The sequence below is a fragment of the Paramormyrops kingsleyae genome, chromosome 2 (assembly GCF_048594095.1).
Source record: "Paramormyrops kingsleyae isolate MSU_618 chromosome 2, PKINGS_0.4, whole genome shotgun sequence".
NCBI classification, from domain to species: domain Eukaryota; kingdom Metazoa; phylum Chordata; class Actinopteri; order Osteoglossiformes; family Mormyridae; genus Paramormyrops; species Paramormyrops kingsleyae.
This window is the reverse complement of record NC_132798.1, coordinates 41107368-41121906: the sequence shown is the minus strand read 5'-3', so window position 1 is coordinate 41121906 and position 14539 is coordinate 41107368.

Here is a 14539-nt window from a genome sequence, read left to right as displayed (position 1 = left end):
CAAGTTTCACAGGTAACCACATGCTCAATGCATTGAGCCATGTGGCTAGACAGGTAACAGGAGAGAACAAAGACTAACACAAAGAACGGGATGACCAGCAACACCTGCTGGCCAAACGGGGAAGGGACACAGAGTAGGACAACAGGGGCTGACCCTGACACACAGTGGATGTGCCAGGTCATTGTGGTGGTAACAGAACCATGTGTGCTGCAATATCAGAGGATGGTGTCACATGAAATTGTATTGACATTCACATTAATTCCAGTTCATACAGTTTTAATAGTCGCAGTTGGTTCCATGTAATTATCTCCTAGGAGTCCAGGTGAGGGTTCAGGCCGTGTAGTGTCAGCTCGGGATCAGCTCAGGATCAGCTCGCGATCAGCTTGGGATCAACTCAGAAAAGAGAAGATGGAGAAGAGTTATTGCCCTACACCTAACCTCCAGCAGTACTGAAGTAACTATGGCAGCCTGGCTAAAAGAGAGACCTGGAAGGAAGCACAGACATGAGGGTTTCCAGGGGTTTTGGTGTCAAGCCAAACTACTGTCAACAGCTTAAGTGATCGGTGAGAGTGGCAGGACCACAGCACCAATCCCCCTTTTCACCTTTAATCTCAAATGACTATGAACCTCCAGATCTCCCATTCATCTTAGAAAGGGGGATTTTACTATCCAAAAGACTGGCTAAAGAGGTAAGTCTTAAGCCTTGACTTAAAAGCAGAGATTGTTTCTGAGTTCCGAACACTGTTACTGTGCGGTGCTTTAGAGCATATGCTCTTCCCCCAAAAGTAACGTTCTTTATTCTGGGTATGAATAGAAGACCTGCATCGTGCACAAGTGTACAAGCCGGAATGTAGTTGCAAATGAAGTCACTCACATACTGCGATGCAAGACCATTTACAGCTTTATGAGTTAAGAGTAGTATTTTGTACTCAATACAAAATCTAACTGGTAGCCAGTGAAGTGAATATAAAATTGGGGTAATATGATCATATTTTTTAGTTTTGGTGAGGACTCTGGCTGTTGCATTCTGGACTAGCTGGAGTTTACTTAATAACCTATTTGGACTAGCTACAACTCTCTCTATTATTTTAGGGATAAATGGTAGATTAGAGATTGGTCTATAGTTTTTCATTTCCAAGGGATCCAAGTTTGGCTTCTTCAATAGAGGTTTAATTACTGCTAGTTTAAGAGATTTTCATGAATGGCCAATGCTTATTGAGGAGTTAACTATTGCTAGTAGGGGTTCAATCACTGCTGGGATCATCTCTTTGAATAATTATGTTGGAACAGGGTCTAGCATACTAGTAGATGAATTTGAAGATAAGATTAAGGACATCAGTTCTGATTGGTTAACCATGGTAAATGATTCAAATAGGGTGGTTGCAGCATTGTGTCACGGCCAGAGAATGTAGTTATTGGAATAGTCAAAATGTTCTGTCTAATTGAACATATTTTTTGGTCAAAAAATTGCATAAAGTCATCACTGGAAAATAACGCGGCCACACTTTGAGTAGCAGTCTGGTTATTAGTCAGCTTGGACACCATATTAAATAGGAATCTATGATTATTTTTGTTTATTTCAATTAGCTGAGATAGATACTCTGATTTAGCGGCACTAAAAGCCTTTTTCTTGCTACCCATAGCCTCTTTCCATGCTAGTTCGAACACCACTAATTTATTTTGACACCTCTTACGTTCTAATTTCCGTGCCTCCTGTTTTAAAGTACGCAAGTGGTAATTATAGCAAGGAGCATTTTTATTTCTTTTTTAATTTTTAATGGAGCAATTTTATCTAAGGTAGAACTAAGCGTAGACGGTAAACAATCCGTAGTGCTATCAAGTTCAGCGGGATTCGACATTACTTTTGACCAAAAACAATAGCTCAGGGAGATTATCAGTAAAGTTACTTGCTGTATTTGACGTGATTGCACGTTTGCCGCAGAAGTCGAGGAGTTAATATTTTGAGCAAGGTAAATATTAAACGTAATTGGATGATGGTCAGAGATAATACTGGTCTGAGGCAATAGAGTTACATTATCAAGACCAAACAATAGGATTAAATCAAGGGTATGATCGCAGTTGTGGGGGGGGGGGGGGGGCAATTACATTTTGAGTCTAGTAGTAAAGGCTATTGTCAGGGGATTTTGTTCGTTGTCTACATGAATATTAAAATCCCCCACAACTATTGCTCTTTCAGTTGAAATAACTAGGGCTGAAAGGAATTCTGCAAATTCAGCTAAAAATTTCGAATAAGGACCTGGTGGACAGTAGATTGTAATGAGGGGGAGAGATAGAGTTTTAGATTTTGTACAGGTGCTTGAAATTTTGAGGAACAATAATTCGAATGATTTAACTATATCCCTCATTTAAGGCTAAGTACTCATTGGGTTTTACCCATGTCTCTGTTAGACAGAGCATGTTTAGGACATGGTCCGAAATCATTTCATTTAGAATAAGTGCCTTAGTAGTTAATGATCTAATATTTAGTAATCCTATTTTTAGCTTAGTGGTGCAGGTGGTCTGCATTAGCTGCTCTAATATAATACAAATTAAATTTGAAAAAGACGCTTTTCGCTGTCCACATGAACTATTTGCGGTTCGGGGCACAGAGACAATGTCAATATGGTGGTACCTAGGTGAGCTCCAGTTTGTCAATGGCCACCTAAACCTGTACCCGCATAAAGGCTAGCAATTAAATGAGCTGGTAGTGAAATTTAATAAATATATGGAATGGCTGAGGTCCCCCTGAGGAGAGGTTTGGGAACTGAAGCGGCGTTCATCTAGCCAACCGATTAAATATCAGTAACTTTTTGGAGAACAGAATAAATTCTTACTCGTTTTTGTTGTGTTACTGTTAATGGGATGGGATTGCGTTGAGCTGCCATCCCATCCAGGCTGTTCCCCAGCCCTGTGCCTTGTGATGGACTGGCATGGCTGCCTGGGGTCGTTTCCAGCTTCGCCCCTCTGTGGTTAGAAGACAGATGGATGCAGAACTTAGGTGTGAATAAATGGGTGGTGGTGAGACTGTGATTAGACTGAATGCTCTCACTGTTGGGCCCTTGGACAAGCCCCTTACTGTCAGATACTCAAGGGCTGCCCTGTATTCCACTTTGGACAAAAGCATCTGCTAAATAAATGTAAGTCAGTTCAATTAAAAATAATGATGGCTGTACAGTACATGTTAGTGTATTACACAAAGTCTTCAGCGCCAGTCACTGCAGGTTGTTTGGATAGAACAATGAGGCTGTTATCTTAGTCCAGTTATTCTTTATCTTTTCACCACACTCATCGATGTCTGTGTTTCGGAGTGTGTGTGAATATGTTTGGGTACTTGTGCAATTCTTTAGCTGTATGTACACTACCTCATGAGTTACAACATGAAATTAAATATTACAAACTGCACAATTGCACCCTAACCCTAACTCTAACCTTTTGAGTGTAGAAAGAGGTGGGAAAAGTAAACCACACAGTAGACAGATCATAAGTTACAGAACTGGGCTCTATACAGCCCTTTGTAACAATTTGTTATTGGTGGACCATTGGAAGATGATGTAATGGCATGATGTAATGGTATGAGGTATCTGTCTGTCTCTCTGTCTGTCTCTCTGTCTGTCTCTCTGTCTGTCTCTCTGTCTGTCTGTTTAATCATCAAGATCTTTCTACCTACTGTCTACCATTTACCAGAACCCTCATGAGGTTTTGTGCCTTTGACCTACTTTTGCTTTACTGGCCCTGATTGAGGTTTGCCCCACTAGAATTTGCCCCACTATACTGTGATTTCCTGCATCTGACCCCATTGCTTGGTTCAGATTGACTGTTGACTCTGCACTTGGATCAAGACTTTGATTGAGCAGCATGGTCACTGCAGGTGTTCCTTATTGTGGGGACAGTTAAAGGGCAAGTGAAAATGTGCAGTTGTTGTTGAGCAACACAATGCCTCATGTTATGGAAGACTGTGCCATAGGCCTGTTAAGTGTGGTGTTGTCCACTAGAACCATTGCCAAAAATATTAGCTGTGTTTCCGTTAAAGTCCAAGTTTAATTGCAAATAGAGTGTGTTTCCATTAATGGATATTGTGTCTTCCATGAGTTAGTAGCTCTAGAAGACCTAATTATCATGTCCTTCATACAATATCTACTAATTTGCAAATTCTGTTTCCACTGCAATTTTGCAAATTACTTGCCGCAAACACCACAACGCAAAAAACATATTTTTTTTAACTTGAGTGTTTCCATTAACATTTTTTTTAATTTACATCTTCAAAATGCACAAAATCTAGGTCAATGGAAACTACTGTCCATTATTTAACCACAGGCCACCTCCAATGACATTTTTGAGCCTACATCGGCAGCACATCCAACCAGCGTCACAATCGCAGACCACATGGCCTGCATACTCTGGCTGCATGCTTGCGACAGCTTGTTCCAGCTCCCACCGGTATCAGACAACGTTCCGCAAACCTGATCACCTCTAAAGGGATTCCAGTGCTACAAGACAATATAAATCTGGGAATTTCTTTCCACAGGGTCTGTGACTAAGAGAGCCTAATGAATCAATTTCAGGCACCAGGTTTTTATTTCTTAATTTATTTCCAATAAAATAATTGAAATGATTGAATGTCATTTTTGTTCAATATATGTGTCATTTGTAGTAGTTGTAGTAGTGAGTAGTTTGTAGCTGGCCAGCTGCATTGCGGCATCAGAAAAGCCCAGTTTTATTATGATTTCAAGTAAATGTTTAATCATCTGGCTTCCATATAATAAGCAGAGGACGTATTGTGTGAGCAACACCAAGACTACCAGTCAGTGGATGATTACACTTTGGATTTTATCACCCTGACAGTTTGAACTGGTCCTACTTGTACCGTCATGGACTAAGCTCAGATCTACAGGTAGAACTGACATGTGGGGGTGATGTCTGTAATTCGGAAACCTACATACAGATGTCTGTATTCATCTGTAAACATCAGAGATACCTCCAACATCTGTAAGTCAAAGGCCCACAGACGCTATCCCTGTAGCTGAGGCCTGACCTGATGGCTTTAATTTTGCACAGAAACCTTTGGACTCTGGGTGTGGAGGCGGAAGTTCTCACTGCGGCCATTAATTTTGAAGAATAATATAATATTTGGAGATTTGGACATAAAGACAGATGCCTAAAGCAAACGTTCCCTGTCTCTCCTGGACTCTGTTGGATGTTACCAGCATGTATCGGGACCAACGCATATTATGCGTTGCGTAGATATTATGTTCATCATGTATCTGTCGGTTCGTTTGATAAGTCCTTCTCTGACCATTTTCTAATCACCTTCATGATTCAGCTACCTTCTTTGACTGTGTTGGAGAAATCTGCTACAATTTATGAATGTAGTAAGTAATGTTAACTTCATTTCTAGCACTAATGTCAACAAAGTCACACAAGGCTTTAATACCGTGGTTAGTTGGGTTTTGGACGAAATGGGTCCTTTTCAAAATAAAGTAGTCAAAACCATCACACATTGCTCGTGGTTTAATAATCACAGCTCTTCTCACAAACATGAATGCTGCAAATTAGAGCACAAACAGTAATTTATTGTGTGTCATCGATGTCTGTGTTTCGGAGTGTGTGTGAATATGTTTGGGTACTTGTGCAATTCTTTAGCTGTATGTACACTACCTCATGAGTTACAACATGAAATTAAATATTACAAAGTGCACCCTAACCCTAACTCTAACCTTTTGAGTGTAGAAAGAGGTGGGAAAAGTAAACCACACAGTAGACAGATCATAAGTTACAGAATGGTCCATGTTTACAAGCCACATCGTCCACTCAGATCACAGAACGCTGGTTTCCTTGTCATCCCATATGCCAGTAAAGTAAGAACTGGCGGTAAAGCCTTCCGGTTTAGGGCCTATACTGTGGGACAGTCTGCCAGCTCCTGTTCGGAATGCTGAATCACTCTTAGTCTTTAAATTTCACCCGAAGACCCACTGCTTCAGTCTTGCCAAAATTCCCCGGGAAGGGTATTGAGGCACCAGGAAACCTTAGACCCCTCCCACGGGTTTTCTCTCCCTATTCTGGAGGTTTTGGTTCTTCACCTCTGTTTTCTTTCTTTCTTTCTTTCTTCACTTTCTTCTTTATAAATGATGTAATGATAGATTACTGTGCAGCTTTGTCATGTGCCTTGGGGCAACTTGATTGCACTATATAAAAGTTAATTCTATTGAAATTAAATTGTACATTAGAACAGAATGCCCCATCCAGTCAAGGCTGGGCTGGTGTTACTCCTTCACTCCATGTGACAGCTTTATCACAGCCTTGCACTCTATGATGACTCAGGGGTCACGGGGAACTTCAGCGAAGTGGAATGAGTGGATGACTTGGAGCCCGTCCTGTGTTTAGCCCTGTCCTGTCGCGCCACGTAGCTGTTGTTGGTTTCCTGTCCTCTGGGTACTGGGCTTACTGTGATGTATTCATTGAAGCAAAGGCATCATTGCTTACACCACTGTGGCTGCAATACGATTGCCCTCCTTCCTGGAACCTCGCCTTCTTGCAGGAATATATATATATATATATTATCCCAACATGAATCCCTGACTACCAACCTCATTCTGAGTTGTGTGGGCAATAAGTGGAGAAACTGCATTAGCCACCGCCAGGGGGCGCTTTGAGTACTTGGTTATGCCACATGTCCAGTTCTGGTTGGCTGACTCTGTTGTCACACATTCCACAACTCAGGCTTATGTGAATATAGAAATGACCTGGCTCCAATTTTGCTCTATGAATCATTTAAATAAACGCTTCCCCCAATATATAGAGGTAAGAGTGAAGCTTGTTGTTCGACCGCAGGATCAGCCGTCCATCCGGCACCCCTGCAGCATTGCATTTCACAGGGGGCTAAGGATCTTCCTCTGAGGCCCAGCAGCGATGTGGTTACTCTGCTGTGCACGGAACTCGAGCCACCGACCTTCCGGCACAGAGGCCTAACCTGCTGATCTGCGCGCCGCTCACCCCTCCCCCTTTACCAGAAGTCTTGTCATATAGTGTTACTGTGTTTCTGTGATCTCTTTCTGCTGCTTGAAGGTGTCGCGGTTTGTACTCTGTGGCTTTCCTGGATTGGACCCCACGTTCTGGGTTGTTTGCATTTCCTGCTGCATCACTGCTTTCTGATCAGGCACCTTTTGTGCCCACACTTGCATCCCATGTTTTTTACCTGATGCCCTACTGGCACTTCAGGACTGGTTCCTGCTTCAGTGGGCATGCCGTCCTGCCAGACCATCCGCGATCCTGTCCATAGCTGTTCATACTCCTAACACCATGTAGTTTGGCGCCAGGCCTGGGGTGGTGCTGTAGGGCAAAGCTGGTCTAAAAAGTCATATTTATACGTCTGGTATGGATGTTATAAGAATAAATTTTACTAAAATTAACCGCACACTAAGTACCCACAGCATGCATGTATTGTTATCTCATGCTTGCAGTGCATGTTAAAACTGAAAATAAGAAAAGAAAAGAAAAAACTACAGCTAAAACTACAAGTACGATGAACTTGGGGTCAGCGTGTGGCTCAGTGGGCTAATCCTCTGTGCCTGTGATTGGTCGGTTGTCAGTTAATAATAAGACTGAGACAGAAATATACATGGAAATATGGCATTGCAGTTGAAGCAAAGCATATAGTTTGTATCCATATTTTAGTTTGTAGCTATAATCCCATAGCAAGGAATATTAGAAATGCCGCTATTTACAGACTTTCTCAGCCAACCTCTCTTCAAATCCACTAGCCTTTTTTGTTACCATTCTGATCAAAGAGGTAAGAAATCTTTGTTCCGATCTGCCTGCTGGCTTCCTGCTACTTTTCCCCTGACCAATGAATGATCAGGGTTTTCTTGCCTCACTGAGCAGAGCCTCTGTGTACTTTCAGGCTCAGCATGCTGCTCAGCCTCGTGTGCCCCCCACCGGTGATCACCCCTACGTCAAACCAGCCTGTGCTCTGTGAAGACCGTATAAAAAAATAGCTGCATTTAATAAGGTGTAATCTAATCAATCAATATTCCCATGCAGAATCCAGTACCATTGTGTTTTTAGCAGAAGCTTTTATCCAAAGTGATGCACTCGAGAAAGCAGGATCAGCCAAGTCTTAAAGAAATTGAACTTAAGGGTCTTGCTCAAAGGCCCAATGGTGAAATCACTCTGCCAGGTTTGAACACACAGAGCAACATACCTCCTCAGCAGAACTCTGGCTTTTACAATTAGGTATTATTTGTATACTTTGTCACACAGTTTTCCTTCATTTTGTCCCCCCTTTTCCTTCCATTTTTGAAGATCCTGTAGCCGACATAACAGTGACAGAACAATATAATAGTTAACAGTGAAAACCAAACAAAAAGCATCCCAGTGTTTCCCCTAGGTTCACAGCTTTTAGGGGGAGGGGTGGTAAACGCGCGACCGTGTAGAGACAAAAATGACAAGCTGTTGTGTAAATAAGATAAATAACATAAGGCTATTTAGTTTGTTTAATAAAAGGACAATGTATAGACCTGTTCTATAGGAAAGGTAACCTGTTGTGATCTGGCACTATATAGAAAAAAAATTAAATGAAATAAAATGAACTTGACCTTCATGGGGGAGTGTGAGATGCCGGTGGGGGGGGCTATGCGCCCCTCTAATATAATGGTTGGGGAAACACTGGATCCCATAAACTTTAAAAGAGTGATGTTTCCTTTTGCTTGCAGTGCATGAAGTGCAACAAGGTCAACAGATAAACACCAAATATTAAGACAAAACATTAATAGAAAATCAGCTAAATTATCTAAAGCAACCATACAAAAGCACCTTTAACCTGAGAAAAACTGCAAAAAAAATAAAAAGCAATAAACTGTGGCCAGTATCTGTCATATTTAATGAATATTTGGCAAACAGCTTGCTTTGCTGGTGGAAACAAAATTGGCAGAAAAAAACACCACATATCTTGTTTTGTTAGACATTCAGTTCTGTACCAGACATGCCCTGGCGTGTCACAGAGGCCAGATACTCGGGCCCATGGGAAGGTGATACCATGTCTGTTTGAAGTACAGATGAATATGTGTCACTGATGTAGTTCTGCATTTTTGGTGCGGTTAGGCATTTAGCATGGAATCTCTACCTGGAATTACTTTGTTCCATCAGAACTTTGGCATGTAGCTCTTTCAGAGTCGTTATTCCTACCTGCTCTAGTTGCTGCGTAAACTCAAACTACAGAGCAAGAATCCTGCGGCTCCTCCATAGCAGAAATATTAAGCGTGTGTCATCAGCATTTAAGTGCATGCAGTACGTGCCACAATGCCAGGCATTCTGGGAAAGGCCCTACTAGGTCATTGACGTCTGCAGGCTCTCTCTGGTATCGCTTCCCCAGAAGCTCAGTAGGTGACATTAGATGACTATATCTACTGCGATCAGTGGAGGGGGCGATGTGTGGCTCTGTGGGTTTAGGCTCTGTGCCCATGATCGGAAGATCGATGGTTCAGATCTCATGTTTGATGCAGTGATGTCATAATTAGGCCCCTGGGAAAGGCCCTTAACACCAACTGGGCCTGCTTTCTCACCTGTGTGCCGCTTTGGATAAAAGGATCTAATTAATGTAATGTGATGGAAACATGGTCTTTTCTTAAACACGTTTCTTTACATTGTAGCAAATTCTAGATTATTTTATCTGCAATTTCTAAGATTACAAAAGTGCATGGTCTGCCACGTATTTCTTCAGGAATATTCTCTTAACCAAGCATGATGACTGAGCTCTGCCTAGGCCTGTGTATCAGCTGCTTTTCCTGCTTTCAGGTGACATGATGATTTACAGAGGAAGCCTGCAGTACCTTCTTCCTGCACATGACATCATCTGTTCTCGAGAAATACCTCTACTCAGTGTATACCAAGAACACAGCACATTTCTGATCGACCCATTCACACATGTGATTGTTGTTAGTCTTTGGGCTGTGTTACTGAGTAAATGTGACGTTTTGTAGGAACAACATATCTTATAAAGTAATTAGTTTTAGTAGAATTATTTTGAAACCCACTTTAAAAGATGCATTGAAAGATGATTATTGATCACCAGGCATAATTCTAGGATTTGATGCTTAGAGGGGCTTAGCTCTGTAAAGAAATTCGATAACGTTTGCTGAGGCCGGAGTTATGAAATGTATACAAAACGCTAAATGGTTTTAGAAAAACTATGGTGGTCATTGCATGTATCCTCCTCATCGGGCCACAGACTTTTGAAGGTTTCTAGCAACGGAACACTTTATGTTAGTGCAGATGATGTCAACCTTCCAGTGTGTCATACAGAATGCAGTATGGTGTGCAGTGCTGGCTGTGCAGTGATTCCACACTGTTCCCACCATTCGCTTTGGCTGCAGTTCACTTCCTGGAACGCTAAGCCGCTTCAGCCCATGTCATTTCCCAGCAATTCCTCAGAAAGACTACAAAGACTCCAGTGTTCCCACCCACCGGGACCTCTGAGACCCCCATGTACATGGGGAGGTGCCCGGCACCATTCCCAGCCAGTCTGAGCTAAGCTGTGGGGACTGGAAATCTTTTGGGATGGCAGCTGTTAGTGGACGTTGTTTTCATAGGGAAGTGTGGAGGGCGAGCAGCTGTGTGGTCGGTCTCTCCACTCGCGGTGGCTGCAGACCATCAGCTATGGGGGCGTCACGAGGAGAGGGGTTCCGTGCCACACGTCAGCATGCACTTCACTGTGGAATAACTCAGTGTTTCCCTGTGAGTAGCTGAGACGTCATCCTGTCCCGTCATTCCCTAATCCTGCTGCTACACACTGTACATCCTCTCACGCATTGCTGGAGTTACCCTGTACACACAGAGTTAAAACAAGCCCAGTGCTTACCTTTTGCTACCATTAATCACAAACACAGATACTACAAACTCATGATGAACAAAGTCATTTGCAGATGACAGCACAAAAACTGAAAATATCTATGATTTTCATTTGTATTTCAAGCTGGGGTTAATGCTAAGCTCACCTGACCTCTGTCAGTGTCTTTTTTTGCCATAATGGCTGCACTGAATGTTTTATGTATTTTTATTTTTTACATGTAGTGATTTTTCCAAGTCCTCACATGATGTATAAACAGTCCTGTTGTGAGTCTGGGTTGGAGTTGCTCAAAAAGTCAGTAGCAAAGTCACAAAGACTCAGCTTTTTAAAGTAGTTTAGACATTGAAATGAGACATTGAGACCATGCTGTCTTAGATATGTGATTACAGCAGCCATCTTCTAAGGAGGTAATCTATTATATGGTCAACCTGAGCCTGGAGCCTATCACAGGATCTATAGAGCACAGGGCTGGGGCACAGCCTGGACAGGGTCCATCACAGGACACACACACAAACACAGCAAGCCCTTGGACTGCAGAAAGACATGAGACTACCTAGGGGATACCAGCACAACCCAGGGAGAACAGCAAGGGCAGGAGTCAAACCCCCACCTGTGGAGGTGTGAGGAGGCAGTGCTGCCCACTGAGCCACGGCGCCACCTTATGGTGAAATAGGTGTATGTAATAAAAACAAACAATGAACTCAAATACACACATGTAATAAGATAATCATCTATTGAACAGAAATCCAGACAAGTGTATGTCAGTTGTGAAGATTGAGTTCTCTGATACACCTAAAAAACAGGAATGAAAAATAGCTTGTAAAAATGAAAACTATGACTCAGTAAGTAATGAAATCAGCTGTAAACTGCACTTCCTTTACCGCCCTTTTTATGAAACACACCACTTTGCATCTTCAGGAAGTTGTGGTTGAACAGTGGATTGGAAGTTTGTTTCTGTTTGCCAGAACAGGGCCTTTTTTGATGGCAGTGTGCAATTCCCTGTAAACATTTCCAGAATGGGCACCTGTATCAAACAAAATGAGTCATTCATTTGTTTTTTTTGTGAGTTTGCTTGAGTATTTCAATGTCAAGAGTGACACGGAAATTAAGTAATGTGAATGGTGGGCGTGTTATCCTTAGAAAACTTCTACATAGAACACTTTATTGTCATTGTACAGAGAGTCAGTATAATGAGATTTCAGTCCTGGCATATCCCACTACAGTGTCATATGAGACACACACAGACGTATACAGGTGAGAGCAAAGCTTGGAATCTGAGCACAGGGTCAGCCACTTATCCGGCGATAAGATACTCTGCTAACCACAGGATTTGAACTGCTGACCTTCAAACAGGGGCATCAGAAGCATTTTGAATGTGGGGGGGCACACTGGCATAAAAGTGATATTTTATGTTAAATGTGGGGGGGTCCAAACAAATTATTATGAAATGTGAAGGGGGACACGTCCCCCTCAGATTTAATGGCGGCGACACCCATGCCTTCAAATCACAGATATAGCGGCCTAATCAGTGTTCAAAGTCGCCATTTGAATTTAGCTTTGATTATGGCGCATATTTCTCATGGCATTGTTTCCACAAGCTTATGCAACATCTCATCCTTTATTTTCATCCAGATTTGCATTCATTTCTCACCAAGATCCTGTATTGACAAGTGAGTTGAACCACTCCATAAAGCCTCCTTCATCACATCCCAGAGACCTTCAATGAGGTTAAGGTCACAACTCTGTGGTGACCAAGTCACGAGTGAAAATGATTCCTCATGCTCCCTGAACCACTCTTTGACAATTTGAACCCATTGAATCTTGGCATTCTTGTTCTGGAATATGCCCATGCCAACAGGGAAGAAAAAATCCATTGATTTTTAAGTATTTGCTGATATAAATATAAATTTTCTTGGACGGGCAGTGTATTTTGTTACTACAAGGTCAAATGGCCCTGCGCACAGTTATTATGGTGTCCTTGGCGGAACGCATTAGCGTTTAAACTGAAAAAGAAATGTGATCGAATGCATCCCAGATCACCTCGGCAAGTGATATGAGTGATTGGATCACAAACTAGATTTCCAATTAAAATAAAAAATAATATAAAAACTAAATTGATGAGTAATTATACTAATGATTGCTCAATTAATGATAGTCACGATCACCCAACACACATTTTAAAACCAAATATAAGGAGGGCCATGATGTATCTCCCCCTCTGTGGCGACGGTGTGCTATGTGTGAGCTGCATGCGTGAGCAGGCAGACTGACACACGGGTGGGTGTGGTCCTGCCTCACTCTTTTTGGCTCCATGCGACCCGGTGAGAAAGAAGAGGTTAGTGAGAGTGAACAATGGTGTGTCACAATGCCCCACCCTGGAGGATGACTGTTCGTGAAAGTTTATCTGATTGTCGCTGAGCGTTTGTAAGTCAGTTAAGTCACCCCTTGTCCCCTTCCATAGACAGGTGGGGGCCGTGATGTCAGTGAGAGTTAGGGAACTCCGTGCTGCTCCTTAGCAACCCGAACAAACAAACGGTGCTCCGTGTTTAACTGCAAACGTGAGGCGGACACAGCCAATGACCCCACCCCACGCTGTCCACACGCACAGCGCAAACAGGAGTAGGGGGGCAGGATGTCGTGTGAGTCATGCAGCCCCTGTGTTTGTGAATGGCGGTCCCTTTCACTTGCTCATGGTTTCCTTCCATAAATGCTGTCCTCTGGTGTGACGCTTTGGCCCCTGTACCTAATGGTCCTGCAGGTCACTGCACTCAGGATACACAAACTCCATAAGATACACAAACTCCACAAGTCAAAGGCGTGTCCTTTAAAACCATTTTAGTCATTTAAACAGATTATCTGTTTAAGTGATTCCATTACAGCCCTGGATGTTTATTCTCAAACAGTTTGGATATCAGCAGCTCAGTTAAATTTGTTCATTTTGTTTACTTGCGTTACACAGTAATCCAAGTATGTTTTGCAAGAAGAATTGATTATATAATTATTATCATTTTTTTCTCAGAGTTTTCTTTTCCCGTAGTTTATATGGTCATATACTTCATTTCAATATTGCTCTATCTATCTATCTATCTATCTATGTATTCATTTTTACGGAATTCTCAAGACTACTTACTTAATGCGGACATACAAATAATTGAAAGCTAATGTCTAATATGCCAAGACCTGGGAGCTGACCGCTGTGTTTGAAATGCAGCTTGTAGAAAGAGAGAGCAGAAGAGCAGACAGGAATGCAGCGCTTCCCCTGTGGCATTTGTATTTCCTGTTTTGCAATGATCTGTCCAGTCTACTCCGTCTCAAATGGTTGCTGCTCTATTTCATAAAAGAATTTGAAAAAGTATATATTTCTAACAATTTATCCTAAGTTGTTTTCTGGGGGGAGGGGAGTCAGTGGGTTTATGTCTGATCCCTTCCTGTACTTTTCCATTCTAGCCACTATCTGGAGATTTTGCAACATGCCGTGACCTTGAGCACCAAACTTAGCTCTTAGCTGACACCTAGTGGAAGGGTTAGGAACATCAGGCAGCTAAATACTGACGTCTGCTACTTACTGGCATAAAGGGTCACCTTCATGCCTGTACTGTACTGATAAAGCAAAATAATTTAAACATGAAGGTCATTTATTAAAGGAAACAATAAGTCTGAGTTAAACATTTTTACTGTTCTATAGATTAGCAAATATAC